Source organism: Mastomys coucha, unplaced genomic scaffold, assembly GCF_008632895.1.
Source record: "Mastomys coucha isolate ucsf_1 unplaced genomic scaffold, UCSF_Mcou_1 pScaffold20, whole genome shotgun sequence".
In the NCBI taxonomy this organism is placed as follows: domain Eukaryota; kingdom Metazoa; phylum Chordata; class Mammalia; order Rodentia; family Muridae; genus Mastomys; species Mastomys coucha.
This window is the reverse complement of record NW_022196903.1, coordinates 83,470,719-83,488,698: the sequence shown is the minus strand read 5'-3', so window position 1 is coordinate 83,488,698 and position 17,980 is coordinate 83,470,719. Positions and strand designations below refer to the sequence as shown.

Sequence of the window (17,980 nt, the reverse complement as noted above, 5' to 3'; positions counted from 1 at the left end):
GTTTTTTTTTTTTGTTTTGTTTTTTGGAGGGGAAACTGGGAATGGAGAAATTCGCATATAAATAAAGGAAAAAAAAGAAAATAAAAAAAGAAACAATGAATTTATGAAATTCTTAGGGAAATGGATGGATCTGGAGAATATTATTCTGAGTGAGGTAACCCAATCACAAAAGGACACACATGGTATGCACTCTTAGATAAGTGGTTATTAGCCCAGAAGTTCGGGATACAAGGACAACCCACAATCCACAAGAAACTCAAGAAGAAGAAAAACCAAAATGTGGACATTTCATTCCTTCTTAAAAGTGGGCACAAAAAATCCATGGCAGGAGTTGCAGAGACTAACTATGGAGCAGAGACTGAAGGAAGGACAATCCAAAGACTGCTCCACATGGTGATCCATACCATACACAATCACCCAAACCCAGACATTATTATGGATGCCAGCAAGTGCTTGCTGACAGGAGCCTGATATAGCTATCTCCTGAGAGGCTCTGCAGCACCTAACAAATGCAGAAAGTGTGCTCCATTGGACTAAGCACAAAATCTCCAATGAATGAGCTAGAAAAAGAACCAAAGGAGCTGAGGGGTTTGCACCCCCATAGGAAGAACAATATGAACTAACAAGTTACCCCTAGAGTCCCCAGGGACTAAACTACCAACCAAAGAGTATACATGGTGCGACACATGGCTCCAGCTGCATGTGTAGCAGGGGAGGACCTAGTCAGTCATCAATGGGAGGTGAGACCCTTGGTCGTGTGAAGGCTCTATGCCCCAGTGTAGGGGAATGCAAGGCCAGGAAGCAGGAGAGGGTGGGATGGTGAGCAGGGGGAGAGGAGATGGGATAGGTTTTTTTTTTTTGAAGGGGAAACCAGGAAAAGTAAGAACATTTGAAATGTAAATAAAGAAATATCCAATAAAAAGTGAAAAATAATATTTCATTACATGATATTCAAAATAAAGAGGCTAGGACACAGTTGTGAAAACAATAACCTGACTTAAACACCTGTCCTAGCAATGCTGCTCTTGGAAGGCTAGAAGAAAGAAACCTTAGCACCCTAAGATGGAAAAATTGTGATGGGGTAATGGGAAAGATGGAGTACATGTGGAGAGATGAAAGACAAAGGAAAGCTGAGGTGGCCATGCACTGTGGAGAAATGGAACTGGAAATGCAAAGCAGTGTGAATGTGATAGATGTGAGGAGACCATGTTATGGTCCTGGCTGCCACCAAGAATCTTGTCTGGGTCCATGGTCCTCCTACATCTGAGGTCTGTGTCAATGTCTGTAGTATGAGTTACCACCAAAGACCAAACTGATGTCTGTGTTCAGGGCTGCTGCTGGAGATCATGTGGACGTCTAAAGAGCATCCTCCTGGGTAGGAACATACAATTAAGATTGGCTTTGGTTGCCATCTAAGGCCATGGGGATAACTGGGACCATGTTGCTTCTGGGAGTCATGTCTGGAGCTGTGGTATATGGCAGATGTGGGCTATTTAATGGCCCAGGCTTATATTACCCTCAAAGGCTTTGGAGATATCCAGAGTCTGAAGTATTGCCTGAGAATCTGTTCTGAACTGTTCTCTGGTCTCTACCCATCAACCACCAACTTACTAAGGGCAGTAGGTAGTACCCCTCACAAGCTGAAGCACTCAGAAGAGTGGGTTCTGCACTTCACAAGGGAAGCACTGTAACACACTACAGCTTCTCCAACAAGACTTTATAAAATTCTGTCTTATTTTATTTTTCTTGGGGTGGAAGAAGTTGCAAGGATAGAGGAAGTATACAAATGATACATGACTTGAAATTTATAAAATGTCAACACATGTTTTTAAAAGGAGCAAGAAATGACAACCCTAAAAGTTAAATGATTATATTGACATATGAAGAGCATTTCCAGGTGATAGGATATAGGTGGTATTAGTTCACAATATTTCACAAAGTTGTTACTCTGACATATTAAGTACATATGATGCTAAGTAGCTGATAAAAAATATAACACTGGGTATGTTTATATTTGATTGATTGTTTTCCAATGCAAAAGTACAAACCCACACTTTGTATAAGATCAGTTGTTTTCATGCTAGGTAATATTCTGTTTGATTAACTTTCATTTGGAGTTTGAATGGCATAGCAAACACCTCATCAAGAAGGTCAGAACTGTACTCCTATGCCAGGTAGGAAACCCTTCTTGGTGCTCCTCCCTAAGAAGGCAGATTAACTGAAGAACTTGTATTCTTCTTGGGAAAACAGAGGATAAGAGGGGGAGCATTAAAAATGATGGTCAACGTGTTGCATGAGACAAGTTTATCATAAGCTTTTAAACTGTTGAGAAAATGCAGTTTGGTACTTTTAGATTATTTTCATTTTTAATCATTTTCTGTAGCAAGTCTAAAGTATCTGAAATCATTTTCGTCATGAGAAAACACATGTGAGATACACATTTCCCACTGTAAACATCACAAGATACAACAATGCTGAAAAGGACACTCACATTATTGCCCAACCAGAGTGCACCTATCTATAGCACTCCATTCCTGCATTGAAACTTCAACTCAATCAGAAAAACTTTCACAATGTCTATTTCTTCAGTATCTAAAACATCGTGCTACATCTCAGTCCTATTGGGTCCTCTGACCTATACTCTATATGTAGATTCATAAAATATCTGCTTCTGTGTGACAGAAATTTCACTTTGCAGAGTAGATTCAGGGCTCATTACCATTAGTTCATGTTCCAGAGTCTCATCCATTCTTAATACTGAGTAATAGTTCACTCATGTAGAGGAAACAATTGTTTTCTAAATTCAGAAAGTTCTAGCTCTTAGGTTGTTTGTATCTTAGAATGTTGAAAATTTGTCATATACATTTTGCATATATGATTTTTCTTACTCCTGCATAAAACAGATTTGTGTGTGGACACACATTTATGTGTTTTCAGGCTCATGTCATTATATATGCTAAGTGTTTATCTAATTTTGAAAAAATGCATAAAGGGTCAGTTGAGGTATTGTGAAATGTCATTATCCAGCACAGATTTAGGGAAGTGCAAGTCATCCAGGCTGTGACAAGGGAGATTACCTTTCAGGTTTTCCTAGAAGAGACTTAAGGGAAAACATTTAGAATCATTCCGTGTGTGTGGTTTGATTTTTTAAATATATATCTTATATCCCTACATTTATAGATAAATGCAGGAGTTAAATAGAAAAGACAGAAGTCCACATTTTCACTTAACATCGAACCGTGCACATTATGCCAAGACTAATAGCTCTGGTGCTGATACATTGGTTCATCATGAGAAAACTTTCCATCACAGAAAATCAAACTTTACTACCCTCTCATACATGTATATCAACAGGTTACCTATATGTTTTTCATTACTGAGAATGAGCAGAGGACTGAATGCAGCATAGCTATGAGCTACAAGAATCTGGACACAATATGGCAATAGATTTCCCTGGAATATAGTTCATGAGTAGGAGACAATACTGTTAAAAGTTGACATCACCAGAAAGAAGCTCATAAGCATTAGAATGGTCCAGAGGGCTCGGGAGTTTCTTTGGGAGAAAGATTTGAGTTCTGAAGACGCTGGGATCGAGTTTTGTGCCTGCACAAGAGAGTTGCCATGTAGCAAGTCAAGAGGCCCATAAGAACAATAATGAAGACATTCCTGAAAGCCAGCAGTGTGGAAAGGTGTGTTGCATTGAGGAACTCATGGGTAGAAAAGAGCAAGAATTTGTGATATAAATAAGATTAAGAGAGGTGAGCTTTCCTGTGGCAACAGCTGCTATTAAAATATGGCTGCTGATGGATGTATAGAAGATACTCAGTAAAATAAAGAAACATGAGAGCTGATGTGAGGAAGTATGTTTGAACTTTGCTAAGTGAGAGCTTTGAGGGCAGAAGATGATGATGGCCTGGAAGACAACTCGACAGGCAGGTGGCACAGAGAAGCTCCTGAAAAACCTGTGCTAGAAAATGACACGTTTACATGTGATGACATCCCATCCTTCTGAAGACATAAAAAGTCCTCTGTTATATATGCTGCAAGTAACAGCATTGCTAGGTGTATTAGAGCCACAAGGCCAATGGGCAGGTCAGTGAGTCTGGGTCTGTGCCCAGGAATAAACATGAAGGTGTAGAAGAGGAGAAGGCAGCTGTTGGCTGAGATTCCGATGCCTATCTCAGAGAAGAAGGCATTTCTAATATAAACACTACAGTACAGTGCATGGTCTTTATTCATATTGTGCTGGGTAGAAGCACACAGAAGCTGTGTAAGGAGAAAATGAGAAAATCCATTGATCCATATTACCTTCTACATACAGAAAAAAAAATTATCCTGAATGTGTACAGATGCATCCCAACTTATCAACTGAATAGAATTTCAGCTCTCACACCATCCAGAATCCTTCCCTACTTTTACATATTTTCTAACCCTCCACAAATTTGGATAGCTTAAGTTTTTAATTGTGAACCTCTATCAGGTGTAAGTTTGCTCTACAATAAAATTCTATACATTATAAAATTATTTCCTTTCTTATTGCCTCTTATGTCCATTTAACTGCACAATGCCTAACATGGTTTTGATTTGTATCTTCTTGATGGACAAGCATGTAATAGTTCAGTATGTTCAGTGAACCTGAAAGGAGAAGATTTCACAAAATGGAATGAGACATTTCTTAGGAAAGAGTGCCCCTGCATTAGAAAACTCAGAGTTAATTCATTTAGGCATTCTCTTTACCTTTTCATTTAGTACCAAAACAAATATTCTTATAATTACACCTAAAATGCTGGTTAAGTGTGAACTCAGGATTCATGCTTTTTTAGGTTGTACCCACAGTCAGATTGTACACACACACATTTGAGCACTCTGTGGCCAGGCTGGAGTCACATCCTCTAAGACATGTGGACAGTCATGTGCCAGTGTCAGAGAGACCCTAGGTATTAAAGAATATATGGTATACACACCAAATGTGGAAGTGTTTCCTGGACATCCTGATCTCCATGGAAATGTCAGCCACTGGACTTATTTTCATGCTGTTTCTGATGCTCTGCCTGGGGTGAATTACACAGCTCTGTTAAATCTGTTCAATTGAAACAGAGAAGATAAAAATTACTAAACAGCAATTCTGTTAGTAATGGTGGAGCTGTCCATGTCCTGAGAGTTCTGACAGCACTTTAGGCCAGTTATTTAAATCCTCATTGGAACTCCATAGCTCAATTGCATTAAGATCTCCAGAAAATCAAACCAACAAGCCTCTATGATAAGAGCCTGGTCATCAGATACTGGCAGGGTCTTAATATTATTCTTTTTCAAAACACAGAACAGAATATGTAACAGTTGCAGTTACAGTTGAACCAGAATTGTTCCACACACAAAAAAGAGACTGAGACATTTTTCTATTGTCAAAGAAAATGAAATAAATGATAACTCAATTAGTAGAACACAATGGAAAGGATTGATTGAACCTAACTAATATTTCTTCAGGAAGCTGGATACCTGTGTTTATAGAAGGAAGTGGGAAATTTGTGTCTTAACTTAGTACTCAGAGTTCTAGTGACCACAGAGACATGGTGATCTTGGGAACTATTTCTAACAAACAGAGCAGGGGCTGAGGTGTGACAACACAATTTTCCAATATCTGAATTTGGGTTGAGAATAATAAGCATTCACAAGTGAACACTGGTAGATCCATTGCAGTCATTTACCGTTGTCCTTTGTGGGACAAACTAGGGAATCTGCCAGCTGTGTGTGAAGATAAAGAAAAGTTGTAAGTGTATGTTCACCTATACACCAAACTTCTTTAAAAGACATAGTTTAATAAGAATCTAAAAACTAAATATGAAGAAGAAAATGGGACAAGTCTCAATTACATCACATTTAACACACACACACATACATGCACACACACAAAACAAGATTCAAATATTCTCATATGAGGGAAATTGGAAGGTATATTTTATTTGTTAAGTGAGACAGAGAGAAAAGATTACCAGAATAAAACACTTTGTATTCCAGCACCTTAGGATCATGTCCACTGTGCACTAAAAATCAGTCTCCTGTAACCACATCATTATACCTCTCTGAGAGGACAGTTCCTACCAAGGAGAGCATGTCAGACTAAGGGTTGACACCACTAATCTGTGATTTCTGAAACTGAACTGGAACCAAAGGCTGTGTCACTTTGACAATTCTCCCACAAGAACTGTAGAATAACAAACCCTGGGAGCAAGCACAAGAAGCCTCCTTCTGAAGGATGTTCAGGGTAGGACAGTGATTCTCAAAGCAATATGAATTAGTGATGGAGCCATGGTTGCTTCCCAGAGGTTATAGGTACTGGAGATGCCACACTTACAACACAGAGAATGGATTATTTGATTGAATCTGACCTGAATCTGACCTTGCTGTGGTCTAGCATCCACGATACTAGAAAACTGCCTACAAGCTATCCAGAGAGGGACAGAATCAGTAGTCCTATGAGGCTGCAACTCTTGTGAACCACAACAAAGAGGATCATGATAAGCTTGCTATAAAGAACACATATGGTATGCACTCACTGATAAGTGGATATTAGCCCAGAGGCTTGGAATATCCAAAGTACAATCCACAAACCACAAGAAACTCAAGAAAAAGGAAGACCAAAGTGAATATACATAGTTCCTTCTTAGAAGGGTGAACAAAATACCCATGGAAGGAGTTGCAGAGACAAACTGTGGAGCAGAGACTGAAGGAAGGACAATCCAGAGACTTCTCCACCTATGAATCCTTCCCACATGCAATCATCAAATCCAGACACTATTGTGGATGCCAGCAAGTGCTGGATGACAGGAGCCTGATATAGCTGTCTCCTAAGACTATCTGAAAGTACCTGACTAATACAGAAGTAGAGGCTCACAGCCATCCATTGGACTGAGCACAGGGTCCTCATTGAAGGAGCTATAGAAAGGACTCAAGGAGCTGAAGGGTTTGCAGCTCCTTAGAACAAACAACAATATGAACTAACTAGTATCCTCAGAGCTTCATGGGACTAAACCACCAACCAAAGAATACACATGGTGGGACATGTGGCTCCAGCTGCATATGTACCAGAGGATGGCCTAGTGGGTCATCAATGGGAGGAGAGGCCCTTGGTCCTGTAAAGGTTCTATGCCAGAGTGTAGGGGAATTCCAGGGCCAGGATGTGGGAGAGGGTGGGTTGGTGAGTGGGGAAGGGGAGAGGGAACAGGTCTTTTGTTTTGTTTTGTTTTGTTTTTCCAGAGGGGAAACTGGGAAAGGAGATATCATTTGAAATGTAAATAAAGAAAATACCTAATAAAAGAGGAAAAATAATAAAAAATAAAAAAAGAAAGAAAATGACCTTAGAAAATAATTTAATACCATCATTTTGCTATGCCAGCACAATTCCTAAGTACATTCTAGGACCTACAGTTTAGATAAGAAAGGCTACTCACTCTCTTCATAGATGCTTACCTGCCAGCAGATGGAGACCATTACAGAAAGCACAACTACACACAATGCAGAGATCTGCAGATTGCAGGGGAGTCTACCATGATGAATCCATCTACATCACAGCTCCTGCAGGCTTAGCTCAGGGGACATATAGAAAGATGAGCAGAATGATTGAAAGATCCAGATTTCCAGGAAGTTAGTAATGAAACAGTCTCTCCTAGGATGACAAAAACAAGACTGGAACCATGGCAACACCAACAGACAAGCTAATATGGAAGGGGAAATGTTTCACAGGTACTAACCCTAGACCAAGAACTGCAGGCTACTAGAGTCTCCTGGGAGAGGAAGAAATAGCATCTCCCAAGCATGATCACTGTTATTGCTTATCCAATTCAAAGCAGTCAGCCCTGAGACCGACCATATTACACTCAAATCAAAAATGCATTTATGTATTTGTACAAACACACACAACATATTCTGTACATAAAATTGATAAGAAAAAAAACAGTGATTCTGAATGGGGCATATGGGAATGATTTCAGAGAGGAAGACAGGAGAATAGTGACATTCTTAGTTAATTAAAAAGGTATTTGAAACTAAATACATAAATGGGAGAATTATCCTTGAGCAAACAATAATAGGCAGGCTGTTGTCATGTGAAATAGGACTCTATCAGCTCTGGGAAACAATGGCTTGATTGCTTTATACTTATGTCTGACAACTTAGTCACTTAAATTCATGGGCCACTTCTTTCACTAACAGTTGATCTATGAAAATAATAGATGCAAAATGAGGAACATTTAATTAAATAGTGGACTTGGAATTTTTAACATGTTTCTTTGTAAGTAGAACAAGTATTAAGTATATAATATATTTAAGTATGTGGGCTTACTAAATCAAAATGGGTCATTAAGTTTAAAAAAGAAGGAAATCTAAATAATATTTTAATAGTTTTTATATCAGAGAAATAAATTTTGAGAGAGGAAAACAGTCTTGTTGCTGTGCAAAACACAGTCCCCCATGCTCAGGAGTCATCAGAGCTCAGGGTCTCCTCTGCAGATGCTGAAAACCTCCCTTCAGCCCCTGAGTTCCTTCTCTTTAAGCCTACCTGGGTCCCGACCACCTTCTGATTCTGCACTTTGTGTGGAGCACTTACAAAGAAGGACATAAGGAGGGGAGAACTCTGCACGAGGAGATCCTGCACAGGCTTAGGTGAAGGGAGTCTTTAATGCATCTCTACAGCTTATAAGTTTAGCATCTGTCCAAGGTGACAAGTTCCCACTGAATAGCATAGAAATCCCAGTGGAGCATCATCCCTATCTTTATGTCACCCTGTGCTGGATAACAGCTATCTAGTGAGGGTGAGCACAAACTTTATCTGAGTTCCCTTGCCACATCTGCCACATCAGAAAGTTTGCAACAAAATATACAACCCTAGCTTATCTCATTTTACTCCTTGGACTTAATTCTGAGTAGTTTTCTTCACTGTGATGGCTCTCTCTAGGATGCAGGACTCCTTGTCTTCACATAATTTTCCTGTGCACCTGAGGGTCCTCCCTACACAAGGTGTGACAGGCAGCTTTCCCTGGGCTCGTATTCTGTTTTCAAGGTACTGGTGATTTTGTTTTCTGATATTCACAAACTCTTAGTAACAGGATTTTACCTGTGAGTGAAATAAAGGAAATTAGATGGAATATGGAGAGCTCATGGGGTCCTGGAGAGAGAGGGTGACTCAGGCAGATGGAACACAGCTGAGGAGCCTGAATTATCAGTATCTTCTTGTCTGACAGAGGCAGAAACAGGCTATGAAACAATGTACAATTTTGTTTCAATTCCCACAAATCTAACACATAGCTACAAATAGCATTATGAGCCCTGGTACAAAACAGACACAGTTACCTTTTACTTAAAGCCCTTAGTTAAGTGAATCTGATGGTGCACTTCAGATACCTAAATAATGTGATAACTCCAGAGTTGGAGGCAGGAGAATTGTAAGTTCGAGGCTAGCCTTGGCTACATGGAGGGATGCAGTTTGAAAAAAGAAAAAACTCTAAGGATGTCATGTGGAGTAATAAATATTCCCAGTGTTATAATTTGAATGGAATGCTTTATGCAACCACTGTCTAATGTTAGAATTCAATAGGCAGTATAGATGGTAACATGATTCTAGAAAAAACTGGAAATTAGGAGGAAATGAATATTTTCTAAATTATTTTTAGAGAGGGTCACACCATGTAGCCTTAGCTTACCTAGCACTCACAACACACATCAGGTTAGCTTTAAAATCACAAAGCTCTGCCTGCCTCTTCTTCTCAAAACACATGTTGGTATTACAAGCATATGTCACCACATTTGGATCTGTTAGTGTTTTTACACATTTGTAATAAAAGTTTATTCATTTCTCTCCATATTCTTAATCTTCATGTCTCTGCAGATATTCTCTCCTGTTAATCATTCAGGACACTCGGTCTGTAATTGTAGAATCCCACATCAGCATTTTTGACAAACTCAGGACGTAGAGAGGGTGGATCATAGTTTTTCTTCAAATGATCTGCTTGCATCACTCAATAGTCATGTTATTTCTTTAATTAATCCTAGAAGCTCAATTATGCAATCAAAGCATGAACAATGACATTATACCACACTGAGTGTCACTTTGGTTTGTAAGCTGCCCCAAATTCTTCCTTTAAGTTGTTGAGTACAGGATTCTTATATTGGCTTAAAAATACAATTAAATAGATTCTTGTATTTGATTTCTTTCCAATTAAGAATATTTCAAGACAATACTTTTCAGGAAATTTGTTGATTGTCTCAGCTTTGTCTTTATTCATATCTGGTTCACTATTTAAACCTTGAGGGTTCAGGTTTTCTCTCTTCCCCCCCCTCTCTCATACATATATATATATGTATGTATATATATGCATATATATGTCTCTATCTATCTATCTATCTATCTATCTATCTATCTCCATCTCTAACTCGTGTATGTATGTGTGTGTGTGTGTGTGTGTGTGTGTGTGTGTGTGTGTATGTTTCTGTTGCAGGGAGACTGACATTGCTGCCTTCTGAGAGGCTCTGACAGAGCCTGACAAATACAGAGGAGGATGCTCACAGCCTACCACTGAACTGAGTGCAGGGCCCCTGAAGGATGAGTTGGAAAAGGGACTGAAGGAGCTGTGGGGGGTTGCAGCCCCATGGGAGATGTAACAGTGTCAAATGACCAGATCACCCAGAACTCCCAGAGACTGGACCAACAATTAAAGTGTACACCTGGAGGGTCCCATGCCTCTTGCCAAATTGATGGCCTTGTTGAACATAAGTGGGAGGAGCGGCCTTTTGGCCTGAGGAGGTTCAATGCCCCAGAGTAGGGGCATGCCAGGGTGGGAAGGCAGAAGTGGATGAGAGAGTGGTAGAGAGGCAGGGGAGGAGGGATGGAATAGGGAATTCTGGAGGGGAGACCTGGAAAGGGTATAAAATTTGAAATGTAAATAAAGCAAATATACAATAAAAGAAAAAACTATAATTTTAATAATGTATTTATAGTCACATATTAGTCCTTAGTATATTAGAATATCACTGAGTAGTCTGCTCTTTGCTGGTATTTATGACTATACATTACTTTGTGTCATGGACTTTAAACTATATTTAGCTAGTCACTCTAGCTTCTCCACAATGATAAATCTAGTATCAAAATTAAATTTGTTACAGGAAAATTTCCTGAGCAGAACACGAATAGCTTATGCTCTAAGATAAAGAATTGACAAATCAAACACCATAAGATTACAAAGCTTCTGTAAGACAAAGGACACTGTCAATAGGACAAAACAACAGCCAACAGATTGTGAAAGATCTTTACCAATCCTACATCCAATAGAGGGCTAATATCTGGTATATGCAAAGAACTCAAGAAGTTAGACTACAGACAGCCAAATAACCCTATTAAAAATTGGGAAACAGAGAAAAACAGATAATTGTCAACTGAGGAAACTGCAGTGGCTGAGAAGCACCTAAAGAAATGTTCAACATCTTTAGTCATTGGGGAATTACAAATGAAAACAAACTTAAGACTCCACCTCACATCAGTCAGAATGGCTAAGATCAAAAACTCAGGTGACAGAAGATGCTGGCAAGGATGTGGAAAAGGAGGAACACTCCTCCATTGCTAGTGGGGTTGCAAGCTGGTACAAACATTCTGGAAATCAGTCTGGTGGTTCATCAAAAAAATTGGACACATGTTATAACTCAAATCAACCTAACACATATCTACAGAACATTCCATGCAACACCAATGACTATACCTTTTTCCCAGCACCTCAAAGAACATTCTGAAAAAATGATCATGTACTCCATCACAAAGCAAATCTCAACAAATACCAAAAAAAGACCCTCCCCCACATATCTTATCAAACCACCATGGATTAAAACTGGACTTCAACTGTAGGATTACACTTCTCAAAATCTATTTTTAATAAGAGTACTTAAAAGCTTTAACCTCCTTTCTAGTCCACCACCCAAAAGAGGTGGGGAAAAATAAAGGTTAATAAGGCAAAGAAGGATGTAGAAATAGTTCATTGTAGTGAATCCAATCTGAGTTGTCAGGATATCAGCAGTTCAGTCCACACAAATCTGCAGTGGTAGCTCAGTCCACTCACTAACACCATTCATGAATCAGCAATGTCAGTTCCATCTAGAACAAACTTTGAGACTCTGCCAATTGACCTGAGTCCCATGAGGTAGCAAGAAGTCATCAGAACACAACCAGAAGCTCTATGGTGTTCTTCTCTCTATGAAGTCACGACAAAAGATGACCAACAAAGTGTGGCAAGGTGAACCAATAACACAAAGCACCATCTACTGGCTGATAGGTTATATTGGTACCCTTTCAAAACACCTCATGCCCTTCCATGTGTCTGCTTTAGAAAAACATCACACATCCTTTTTCCATACTGCTTCCAGAGAAACACCTAGTTCTCAGCAAAACAATCTCCCATCTATATGCTTCAGCAGCATCTTCTCATGAGACAGTTTACAGAAAAACATCACATCACACAACCGAGTCTCTAATGAAACCAGAATACACTTCATTCAACAGCAACAGAAATAACAGAAAGCCTACAAACTCATATAACTTGAACAATTTTCTACTGAACAATCACTGGATCTATGATTCCCCCCCCCCTAAAAACGGGAAGACATTCTAAGAATTCAATGAAGATGAATGCACAACATACAAAAACTTTTGGGACACAATGAAAGCAGAAGTAAGGGCAAAATTCACAGCACTAACTGCCTATATAAGGATATTAGTGAATTCTCTGGCTGGAGAGATGGCTCAGCAGTCCAGCACATTAACTCCTTCCTAAAGGACCTGGGTTCAATTCCCAGACACTATGTGTCAGCTCCCAACTGTCTGAAACTTTGGTTCCAGGCATGCAACACCCTCACACAGACACACATGGCAACAAAACACCAATGTACATAAAAATTTTAAATTTTAAAAATAATTTAAATGTATTTCAACAATAGAGAGAGAAGTTCATGGGTTCTCATACTAGTGAGTTAACAGCACCCCTGAATGCTCTAGAAGAAAAGGAAGTAAGCACACCAAAAAGGAATAGGAAGCAGGAAATAATCAAACTTCAGGTTGAAGCCAATAAAGTATAAATAAAGATAACAATACAAAGAGTCAATGAAACAAAGAATTCATTCTTTGAGAAAATAAAAAGATGGACAAAAATTTATCCAACGTAATGAAAAGGAAAGGACAGAATATCCAAATTCTCAAAATGAAAAATGAATAGGGAGACATAACAGTAGACACTGAGGAAATTCAAAGAATCATTAGGTCTGACTTAAAAATTTGTATTTCACAAAATTAAAAAATCTAAAAGAAACATATAATTTTGATGAAAGTTACTACTTACAAAACTTAGATCAAGATCAGGTAGACTATTTAACTAATCCTATGGATCCTTAAGGAAATAGAAGTAATCATAAAAAGTCTCCCAACCAAAAAAAAAGCACAAGACCAGATGATTTGGCACAGAATTATAGCAGAAATTCTAAGAAATGCAAATAGCAATATTTTGCAAATATTTCCACAAAACAGAAACAGAAGAAACATGATCAAATTCATTTTATGAGTCTGCAGTCACCCTGATATCTAAACCACACAAAGTTTCAAGAAAGAATGAGAATTACAGATCAATTCCTTTTATGAATATGGACTCAAAAATATTCAATAAAACACTTGCATAGCAAACCCCACAACACATCTAAAAGATCATCCACCATAGTAAAGTAGGCTTCATCCCAGAGATACAAGGATGGTTAAACATGTGGAAATCTGTCAATGTAATCTACCATATAAACAGAGAATAAAAGTCCATCTTATTAGATTGTGAGAAAGGATTTATCAAAATCCAACCTCCCTTCATGATATGAGTCTTGGAGAGATAAGGGATACAAAGCACATATCTAAACATACTAAAGGTGATATACAGCAAGCTGACAGCCAATGTCAAATTAAATGGAAAGAAATTTAGCAATTCCACTAAAATCAGGGACACAACAAGGTTGTTCAATCTCTTTCTATCCAATATAGTACTTGAAGTTCTAGTTAGACCAGTAAGAGAACTAAATAATGTCAAGAAGATACAAATTGGTACAGAAGAAGTCCAAGTATTGCTATTGGTGGATGATAAAATTATGATTAGAGAGAGACAGAGACAGAGACAGACAGACAGAGAGAGAGAGAGAGAGAGAGAGAGAGAGAGAGGGAAAGAGAAAGGGAGAGAGGGAGAGAGAGAGAGAGAGAGAGAGAGAGAGAGAGAGAGAGAGAGAGAGGTGGAATACAAAAAATAATACCAGAGAACTCCTAGATTTCTCCACAGAAAAATGTCTGGATGTAAAATGTACTCACAGAAATCTGTAGTGTTCCTTTATACAAATGATAATTGGACTAAGAAAAATATGTATGACAAGAATTTCAAGTCACTGAAGAAAGACATTGAAAAAGATATCAGAAGATGGAAAGAACCTTCATGCTAATAGATCAGACAATTAATATAGTGAAAATGATGACCTTACCGAAAGCCATCTACAGATTCAATGCAACCCCAGGCAAAATTCCAACACATTTTTTTCACAGACATGGAAAGAGCAATGCCTAATTTCATATAGAAAATTTTTAAAAACCCCAAGATAGCCAAAATGATCCTGAGCAATAAAAGAACTTCTGTTATAACGACCTTCCCTGATCTCAAGCTGTACTACAGAACAATAGTGATTTGAAAAAAAAATTCATGGTATTGCTACAGACACAGACTGGATGCTAAATGGAATCAAACCAAAGACCCAGAAATAAGGCCTATGGAAAACTGTGGTGTTTTCATAAAGAAACAAAGTCATACAATGGAAAAAAACATCTTCAAAAATGATGCTGCTCTAATTGGATGTCTACATGAAGAAAAATGAAAAATAGACCCATGTTTATCACCCTGTACAAAGCTCAATTCTATGTAGATCAAAGGACACTATTTAAACCTATACGTTAAGTAATAGAGCAGAACATGTAGGGTAGCAGTTAACTCACTGGTACAGGAGAAAACCTCCTGAAGAAAACACAATGTGTTAGGCAACAAATAATACATGGGACCTCATGAAATGAAAAATGTTCTGTAAGTCAAAACTCACTGTCAAATGGACAAATAAGCAGCCTACAGATTAGGAGAGGATCTTCACCAACCTTACACCTGACAGGACTAATATCCAAAGTTTAAAAAGAACTCAAGAACTTAGACACAAACAACCCAAATAACCCAATTTAGAAAATGGAATACAGAACTAAACAGAGAATACTGAACAGAGGAATCTCATAAGGCTAAAAAGCACTTAATGAAATGTTTAAAGTCATTGGTCACCAGGGAAATGCCAATCAAAACCACTCTATCTTATACCCATCAGAATGGCTAAGATCAAATATTCAAAGAAAGCACATACTGGCAAGGATGTGGTACAAGAGGAACATTTGTTTATTGCTTGTGAGAGTACAATCTTGGACAACAACTTTGAAAATCAATTTAGTGGATTCTTAAAAAACAGGAATATTTCTACCTCAAGACACAGCTATACAAATCCTGGGCATATACCTAAAAAGATGCTCCAACATCCCACAAAGACACTTGATCAATTGAGTTCAAAGCAGCTTTACTTGTAAAAGCCAGAAACTGAAAACAACCTAGATATCCCTTAACAGAAGAATGGAAAAAGAAAATGTGGATCATTTACAAAATGGAATACTACTCAGCAATTAATAACAGGACATCAAGAATTTTTGCAAATAAATCAAAAGAACTAGAAAATAGCATCATAAATTAACTAAGACCTGAAACTACAAGCATAGTATGTACACACTGGTATGTGGCTATTAGCATTAAAATACAAGATAACTGCAGTATAACCAACAGACCCAAAGAAGCCAGATAAAAAGGAAGACCCAAGAGAGGACGGTTGAATCTCAAATTGGGGAATAAAATATATATTGGAGGAGGAGGGAGAGAAGGAACTGGCTTAAAGAGGGGATGTGGTGGAATCGGACATAGGGAGAGCATGGGAGAGAGAATGGAAATCAAAAGGGGGAGCATTTCTAGGACATGCCAAGGACCTGGTATGGGGAACTCCCCAGGGCATTTCAGAGGGTAACCCTAGCTGGGACTACTAGCAGTGGGGGATATAGACCCAGAAGTGACCACTTCCTGTAGACAGAAAGAACTCCCAGTGGAGATCTAAGAATACCAACCCGCCCACAAAACCTTCTATGCGAAATGTGTCCTGCCTACAGATATGCAGGAGCAAAAATGGAGCACAGAAGGAGGGCAGAGCCAACCAATGACTGGCACAACTTGAAAACAATCCCATGGGCAAGAAGCAATCCCTGACTCTATTAATGATACTCTGTTATGCTTCAAGAAAGGAGCCTAGAATAACTATTCTCTGAGAGATTCCAATGAACAGGAAGAGCAACAGAGTCAACTAACATGGAACCTTGAGGGCTCTCAGAGACTAAACCACCAACCAAAGAGCAAGCACAGGCTGGACCTTCCAGCAGGCAATGGAAAGAGATGCAGAGACACACAGCCAGACATTGGACCAAGCTCAGGAAGCATTGGCTGGAGGATTGAAGGCATTGAACAGAACAGGGACTCCACAGGAAAACCGATGGTGTCAACTAACCTGGGCCCTTTATTGCTTCCAGAGACTCAAGCACCAGTCAAAGAGTCAGCATGGGACCTAGGCCCCCTGCAAACTTGGCTGATGTTCAGCTTGGTCTTCATGTGAGTCCAACAACAACCAGTGTTCCTTCTGTTTCTATTTTGTGGAATAGTTTGAAGAATATTGGAATAAGGTCTTCTTTGAAGGTCTGAGAATGCTACACTAAAACCATCTGGTCCTGGGCTTTTTTTTTCCTTTGGTTGGGAGAATTTTAATGACTGCTTACTTTAGGGGTTATAGGACTGTTTAGATGTTTTATCTGATCCTTATTTAACTTTGGCTAGTGATATCTGTCTAGAAAATTGTCCATTTCATCTAGATATTCCAGTTTTGTTGAGTATAGGCTTTTGTAGTAGGATCTAATGATTTTTTGAATTTCCTAAGTTTCACTTGTTATATCTCCCTTTTTATTTCTGATTTTATTAATTTGGTTACTGTCTCTGTGCCCTTTGGTTAGTCAGGCTAGGGTTTATCTATCCTATTGATTTTCTCAAAGATCCAGCTCCTGGTTTTGTTGATTCTTTTTATAGTTCTTTTTGTTTCTACTTTATTGACTTCAGCCCTGAGTTTGATGATTTCCTGCTATCTACTCTTATGGGATGTGTTTGCTTCTTTTTGTTCTAGAGCTTTCAGGAGTACTGTCAAACTGCTAGTGTATGCCCTTTCCAGTTTGTTTTGGAGGCACTGGAGCTGTGAATTTTCCCCCTAGCACTGCATTTATAGTATTCCACAAGTTTTGGTATGAAGTACCTTCATTTTCATTAAATTCTAAAAGGTTTTTAATTTCCTTGTTTATTTATTTCTTGACAAAGTTATCATTGAGTAGAACATTGTTCAGCTTCCATGTGTATGTGATCTTTCTGTTGTTTTTGTTGGTATTGAAGACCAAAATTAGTCCATAGTAATCTGATAAGATGCATGAGCCTGTCAGTTTTACAATACCTCATTCACTGTTGGCACCATCCATGGTAGATGCCAGTCCCACAACACCCAGAGGAAGCTCCACTCCCAGGTGCTCTGGTGATCAGAGGTGAACAGGAACCAACATCTGTCCCAACACTAGGAGTAACTGGGACCAGTGGGACCAGGCACACAGGAACTCCACCAGCCCAGTGACTCCAGTTCCTTCAGGTCTGTCTGGGTTAATGTTCTGAGCAGACCTTGGGCACAAGCTCTGCAGCCAGTCCCACAATACACAGAAAAAGCCCCACTCCCAGGTGATCTAACAAGCCCAGGATCCCAGGATCCCAGAATCACAGGA

The 17,980-nt window shown here is 38.9% G+C and overlaps 1 long non-coding RNA gene and 1 pseudogene across 2 annotated transcripts in view; both read right to left on the bottom strand.

Moving 5' to 3' along the window:
• The window catches only part of LOC116099251, a 69,969-nt gene that overhangs the window by 16,489 nt on the left and 35,500 nt on the right, over positions 1 to 17,980 (bottom strand). For both annotated transcript variants that reach the window (XR_004122175.1, XR_004122176.1), the window contains one exon: positions 4,965 to 5,080. This is a non-coding gene — a long non-coding RNA (uncharacterized LOC116099251). The remainder of the gene's footprint in view (positions 1 to 4,964; positions 5,081 to 17,980) is intronic.
• LOC116099246 lies at positions 3,319 to 4,239 on the bottom strand (annotated as a pseudogene).